The sequence below is a fragment of the Pongo abelii genome, chromosome Y (assembly GCF_028885655.2).
Source record: "Pongo abelii isolate AG06213 chromosome Y, NHGRI_mPonAbe1-v2.0_pri, whole genome shotgun sequence".
Classification (NCBI taxonomy): domain Eukaryota; kingdom Metazoa; phylum Chordata; class Mammalia; order Primates; family Hominidae; genus Pongo; species Pongo abelii.
In genome coordinates, this window is record NC_072009.2 from 14,495,012 (window position 1) to 14,503,065 (window position 8,054).

Sequence of the window (8,054 nt, forward strand, 5' to 3'; positions counted from 1 at the left end):
CAGTATAGACAGATTTTCAACGAAGCTAGATTTGTTATTTGATTTTCATCTTAATGTTACATTATTTCTATTTGTAGTTCTAAAATACTCTTTCTTCTTTGAAATGACAGATGTATATGGTGGGATGTGTCAAGTGCCCTTGGTCCGATTAAATGAAACAATCATTGTTCTTTTGGAAACTGGAGTAGGGCTCACGTGTCAAGCTAGACTACAAAGTAGGCAGCATGCGGTTTGAGGAACAAGATCTTCTAGTGCCCGAGCTCTTTCTTCCTCTATGTACTCTATATCCTTATTTTGCTTTGCAGTTTACAATGTCATGTTGTTCCCTACTCCCTTCTTTCCCAAATAGAAACCAACTTTGAAAAACAATCAGCTTTCAGACATTTATCCAACTCACAGGCAAAGTGAGAGTGAACTGTAGGTGCTAGAAACCGCAATCCACTGCTGTCAATTTTATTTTCTCATGTACGTTAATCTCTCCCTCTCTACCACCTCAGTATACATATACAGCTGTGATCTAAATTCTTAGATTGCTTTTATAAATTAGAATTTTTCCCGTTGTTTACTCCCCTGACACCTACCCCTTCATTACTTTTCTCCACTAAGCACGCTGTACCCACTTCCCTCATTTCTTCCCACTGGCTTTTCAGTTCAGTTCAATTGGGTTTTGGTCTCATTCCACTGGAACTACTTTTATCAAGGACAGCATTCCCATCTGTACTATTAAAACCACTGGTTACTTTACCATTTTCCTCTTACTCAAATTCTCAGCTTTATTCTGCACATTAGCAACTCTCTGTTCTTCAAACACAGAGCTAGGCCAAAATTCTCCTATTTTAGAGGGTTGGCAGCTGTTTTTTTCCCTCTTTATCAATGGCTGCTCTTTCAGATATATCACATAAGACTTCCCTGGAGAAAGCTTCACTTAGTGCCCAATGTACAGTAGTTCTGTCTGTTATACCAACCGTCACTACTATCTGTTACTCTCTTTCCGCGTCCCAAAATTTCCTTCACAACATTTACGACTGCTTGTGTCTTTTATTTATTATCTGTCTCTCCCTCTATGTAAAGCTTCATGAAGTTGGGGACCATTAACCCCATATTCATTGCTGTACCTCCAGAACCCAGCACAGTGCTTTTTGCATAGTAATAAACATGCATGCAATATTTATTATTCAATGAGTAATACACCTTAATAATCTTGAATAATGATAAAGATTAATAATAATCTAGAATCTTAATAAAGTTGCATTGAATAATTTGATGGATAGATGAATGGCAAGAATCCCACAATATTTTTTACTAGCCTCAATTTGAAAACTCATGCCAAGACTTGTGGACTTTATCTTTACAATGATTCTTGCACCTGTCTCTTTCTTCCAGTCCTTGCTTCAACTTTCTTTACCCAGGCCACCATCATATGTTAGTTTAAGCATTTAATAAAACTCAGAACTCACCTTCTGTCTTCTCTTGCTGATCTTCAACCCATCCTATATATTGCAGTTAGTCTTATAACCTTTGTGAAACTCTGATATTATTTTCCTATGAAAAAACAACAACAGCAACAAAAACTTGCCTTTGTGTAGACAGTTTGTTCTAAACTTTCTATCCTGGCATTTATGGGCCTTGAAGACCTGGCTGTAACTGATACAAGCTCTAAATGATCATAATGTCCCACGTATTTGTCTAGCTCTTTTTTGTGTGTACTTCTCTTTTGAAAGATTTATGACTCAAAGTTGTGTTATTACAACATTTAATAGAATGAGAACATGATGAGGGCAGAAACATGGTATGTTTTCCAATCTCAATATTTACAGCACTCTATGCATATTTACTGAAAAATCATTGTGTGCCCCAATTCTTGACGCTCTATGTTCAGTATCAAATAGAATATAGAATATAAAAATGATCAATTGCAAACCCTATATAGTGTTCGCGTGTAACTAAAAATACCGAATTCTGTACATTTTGTTTAAGGCAATGGATATGACTTATTATCTGTGCTACTCTTAAATATTGTTGTGCAACTGGTGCCTGCAGTTTCCTGAGCCAAAAGACGAAAAGTTTCGTCCTTAGAAATTTTTCGACTAAAAACTCCTCCAAATAATAAGAAAACACTTAGCGAAAAAAAAAAAAAAAAAAAAGGTATTGCTGCATGTGGTCTTTTCCCCAGAAAGATATGCAAGATATGAAGGGAACAATAGGATCAGGAAGTGTACTCAGAAGATGAAACTGTATAATGTGAAAAAACCCACTCTGAACAGTTCTGGCACGGGCTATCTGCCTGCAGGCCCTGGTATTGACCCTTAAGCATGCTGTTCAGAATTCCATTATAGAGGAATTAAGGTGGCCAAGAATATATGTTTGTGTGCGTGTTTGTATGTGTGTGTGTGTCTGTGTGTGTGTATGAGGGAGTTTCACTCTTTCTTATATATGTATATATGAGTGTGTGTATACATATACATGCATATGTGTATACACACACACACACACACACACACACACACACCCCTACGTACAAGAGACAGAACCTCACTTTCTTGCCCAGACTGGACTGGAGTGCAGAAGCTCAATCTCTGCGCACTGCAGCTTCATCCTCCTGAGCTCAAGTGATCCTCCTGAACAATCCTCTCACCTTAGCTTCTTCAGTAGCTGGGAACACAGGCACACACCTCCAGTCCTGGCTAATTTTTTGTATCTTTTGTAGAGACAGGGTTTCACCATATTTTCAAGCTAGTCTCCAACTCCTCAGTTCAAGTGGTCCACCCACCTCGGCCTCCCAAAGTCATGGGATCACAGACTTGAGCCACTGTGCCCGAGAACATATATTTCTAAATATTTCAAAATATTAATTTTGGCTGGGTGCGGTGGCTCACACTTGTAATCCCAGCACGTTGGGAGTCCAAGGTGGGTGGTTCAGGAAGTCAGGAGTTCAAGACCAGCCTGGCCAATGCAGTGAAACCACGTCCCTACTGAAAATATAAAAATTACTTAGGTGTTTTGGTGGGTGCCTGCAATCCCAGCTACATGGGAGGCTGAAGCAGGAGAATCCCTTGAACCCAGGAGTCGGAGGTTTCAGTGAGCTGAGTTCGCAGCAGTGCGCTCCAGTATGGACTACCGAGCTAGACTCCATTTCATAATACTAATAATAGTAATAACAATAATAATTGTTACTTGTATCATTCTGCATGAGAACAGTGTAATACAATTAAGAGCAGATGAGTACATAGGAACTTACTTTCATGGAATATTGTTCTTAACATAGTTGTTCTCAATTTTCAATGCACATAATTTTTCCTTCATGAATCTATAAGCTTGAGGTTTGAACACTCCACACTCAACACCTGTAGGGAATGCAAGTGAAAGCCTGCAGTCAGAATGTTACATCCTATTCCATGGGTACTAGCTGTTCCAGTGACATTTGTTAACATTTAGAAAAGGGTTGACATGATGTGCATAATTTTAATCAATCCTGGTGTTGTCTCTGAGTAAACAAAGTGCATGAGTGACATTGGAGATACTTCATGCTTTATCCCTGGATATATACTTATCTTCTAGTTTCATTTTTGTGTGTTTATTTTTGAGGTAGAGTTTCGCTCTTGTTGCCCAGGCTGGAGTGCCATGGCGCGATCTCAGCTCACCGCAAACTCCACCTCCTGGATTCAAGCGATTCTCCTGCCTCAGCCTCCCAAGTAGCTGGGATTACAGGCACTGGCCATCGTGCTGGGCTTATTTTGTACTTTTTTTTTTTTTTTTTAGTAGAGATGGGATTTCTCCCAGTTGGTCAGGCTGATCTTGAAATCCCAACTCCTAGTGATCTGCCCACTTCAGCCTCCAAAATTGCTGGGATTATATGCAGAAGCTACCGCTCCCGGCCTTTCTAAATTATTTATTTATTTATTTATTTATTTATTTATTTATTTATTTATTTTGAGATGGAGTTTCAATCTTTCTTCCAGGCTGGTGTTTAATGGTTAAGTGGTGCGATGTCAGATCACTGCAACCTCTGCCATTCAGGTTTAACCGATTCTGCTGCCTCAGCCTCCTGAGTAGCTACGATTACAGTCACCCCCACACCATGCGTGGATAATGTTTGTATTTTCATTAGAGATGGGCTTTTGCCATTTTACCCAGGGTGGTCTTCAAATTCTGACTTTAGGTGATCTGCCCGCCAGTGCCTCCCAAAATGTAGGATTGCAGGCGTGAGCCACCGTGCCTGGCCTTCTGTTTTCATCTTACGCCATGATTGGTTCGTCTTCCAGCTATGCTCCAGTCACCCTGAATTATGTTATACTCACTTTGATTCCAATAATGTACGAGCTTTTTTGTGTCCAGGCTCTCGCACAGGGCATTTCCTGTGTTTGGATTCCCCTTCCCATCTTGTCTGCCTTAAATACTACTACTCATTCTACTCTATCCAGAGCACTTGATGGTGCACATTCTGAGTTTCTAAGTAAAATATAGATGTATGTTACATAGATTTTTATGGAAAGAATCATCATAGATTTCCTCACCTTTAAAAAGTGTCTGTGACCCCATAAATATTAAGATTCATTTGTTTCTGCCCATAATCAAACGTGAAACAGTAAAAGCATACACTGAGACCTCCTCATTTCCAACTGACCCAAACAAATTATCTGTCACAGATATTCTGTCCCTTTTCTCAGTTTTTATAGCACTTTATGTCTTTTTTTTCTTGAAACAGAGTCTCACTCTGTTGCCTATGCTGGAGTATAGTGGCATGATCTCCGTTCACTGCAACCTCCGTCTCCCGGGTTCAAGCAATTGTCCTGCCTCAGCCTCCCAAGAAGTTGGGACTACAGGTGTGTGCCACCAAGGCTGGCTAATTTTTTGTAGAGACAGGGTTTTACCTTGTTAGTCAGGATGGCCTCAATCTCCGGACCTCATGATCCTCCCTCCTTGCCCTCCCAAAGTGCTGGTGAGCCACTGCGCATGAACTACTTATCTCTCTTTTTACATCATTTCTATTTGTCTCCCTTTGGACTCAGCTATCACTGAAGGCAGAAACAATGTCTTATTCACCTTTGATCACAGAACTTAGCACAAATGGATTCATTTTAGCTGGGAGAATGTTGAAGCTTAAATCAATGTGCCTGGAATTTAAAATTAGCAATTTTCATATGCTAAAATTCTGGAGGATACAGTGCTTGCATCTTCTAACTATTACCCATACATTTAAAATTTTGACAGTCATTGCCCATCTTCAGGTTGTAATGTGAATACCAAGAAATACAACATTTCTGCTTAATAAAATATGACAACCTTCAGGTATGATAGGTTAACACAGACAGAATCAGTGTGATGGTATCTGCTTCTCCAAGATAATTTTTTCCAATTATTTTATTTATATGAATTATAGAAGTGAAATAAATAAGTAAAACAAAGGGGGATAAATTGTTGGCAAATAATTAAAAAGTCTCAGAACATAAGGATGCTTATTTACAGATTAAAAGGCGAACACCTAGCAAAATAGCATGAAAATCGATGAAAGCAGACTCGTGTCAAGATACATCAATGTACAATTTGAGAACACTGAGAACAAAGAGAAAATGCTGTAAGTTTCCAGAGAGGTAAAAATAGGTCACGAACAAAGGATGAGGAACCAGATGATTTAGAAATTTTCAACACTGGCCAGGCATGGTGGCTCATGCATGTAATCCCAGCACTGTGGGAGGCCAAGGCGCAGTTTGGGAGGCCGAGGTGCACTTTGGGAGGCCAAGGCAGGCGAATGACCTGATGTCAGGAGTTTGAGACCAGCCTGACCAACATGGAGAAACCCCATCTCTACTAAAAACACAGAATTGTCCAGGCATGGTGGCGCCTACCTGTAATCCCAGCTACTGGGGAGGCTGAGGCAGGAGAATCACTTCAATCCAGGAGGTGCAGGTTGCGATGAGCTCAGATCCTGCCATTGTACTCCAGCCTGTGCAACAGGAGCGAAACTCCATGTCAAATTAAAAAAAAAAAAAAAAAATCTCAACACTACCGCTATAAAGCAGAAGGCAATGGATTATGGAGTTCTGATTTGAAAATTCTAAAAGAAACTGATTTCTGACATATGTTTTTATTTCCAAATAGACTAAAATCAAATGTACAAGGAGAAAACATAACATTTTTCAGACATATGAGAACTCGAAAATTTTGTCTCCAGGTGAACCTTTCCTCAAGAAATTACTAGAGATTTTTTCCTACCAAAAAGAAGAAGTAAACCAAGAAAGATAAAGATGTGAAATGCAGAAAACAGGACACACAAGAAAAGAGAAAGATAAATTCTTAAAAGGGTAGTGAATGTAAGTCCTAGAATGAGACAATTGAAACAGGCCTGGAGGGCAACCAGTCAAGACTGTCGTAGGGAAGCAGGCTATAAGAGAGTGTTCTTCAAGGTGGGAGCATTTATACAGCAATTGATGTGAATAAAAGTCTTGATATGAGATTTAAAAAACTACTAAAGAATTTTCAATTGAGTTAACACAAGTTGAAATAAAATTAAGTGGAAATTGAACAACAAAATTAAAACCACTATTTCTCAGCAATCCATGGATTATCATAATAGGAATTTAAATGTACTTAGAACTTCACGATACTGCAAATATTACAGATTAAATTTGTGAGTAGCAGGAAAAGTGACATTACAATAGGAGTTTAAAGAGAAATGTTTCTACAACAACTTGAAAATTAATGTACTAGATATTTAAATAAAGAACTTTTCTTCTGTTCACCTTTGTTTCTCACAGGGTACACTCGCTGTGTAGCCCAGGCAGGAGTGCAGTGGCATCATCTCCATTCACCACATCCTCTGCCTCCCAGGTTCCCCCTCTCGACTAGCTGGGATTACAAGCATTCGTCACCATGCCCAGCTAATGTTTTGTATTTTTAGTAGAGGCCAGGCTTCACCATGTTGGCCAGACTGGTCTCCAACTGCTGATCTCAGGTGATCTGCCCGTCTCAGCCTTCCAAAGTCCAAAGTGCTGGGAATACAGGCGTTAGCCATCGTGCCCAGCCAACTACAGTACTTTTTACCTAAGCGACTGGACGAGTGGAGTTGCTTTGTTTTTTTTCTTTTTTGACACATGGTCTCGCTGTGTCATCCAGGCTGGAGTGCAGTAGTCTGATCTTAGCTTACTACAACCTCTGCCTCCCAGGTTCAGGCGGTTCTCCTGCCTCAGCATCCCAAGTAGCTCGACCACAGGAATGTGCCACTAGGCCTGGCTACTTCTTCTATTTTTGGTAGAGACAGGTTTTTGCCATGTTGCCTAGGCTGGTGTCGAACTCCTGACCTCAAGTGACCCACCAACCTCGGCTTCCCAAAATGTGGAAATTACAGGCGAGAGCCACCACGCCCGGCCTGGACTTGCGGTTTTTTGACATAAAAAGAAAGCTGTGGAGGAAAAAGCTTGGTTTGTGGGGGCACCTGAGGTCAGTTTGGTTCAAAGGTTTGGGATACCTATTATCTACTGGCAGTGATGGTATGTTGTTAATGTACAATATGTTCATGCACATAGCATATGTATATGCTCATCAGATGTTTTCAGGTAAAACAAATAGTCATTCCAGTAGTTTGAGCCATTACAGCAATTTCCACCAGGGGATTTCACAGTCGAATTCCAGTTGTGGGCAACAGTGATTAACATAATGGTTATTAATGAGAAGAGATTTTGAGACGTCCAGCCATGTTGAGATGTCAAGGCCTTGAAGGGATGGGTTTGGCATATTATGAAGAAAGAGTGCATTGGACTGGATACTAAGAAACACATTGAATTGTTTTTCTTGCCTCTATAACATGAAAGGACAATTAGAGATATAGAAACAATGGAACATTTCACAGCATGGCTTGACATTTCACTGAACTTTTATCCTTTTAAGCATATACAAAGTTTGTGGATCACACCCTGAGAGCTGAATTAGAGTGAGAATTAACTTCCCGGTTGCCAAAGGAGAACAAGGAGAATGAAGGTGTCCGCAGTTAACAGTATTGGATTAATTGAAATGAAGGTTGACAGACTTTTTTGGCTTTCCAACAAATTGAGTAAAGA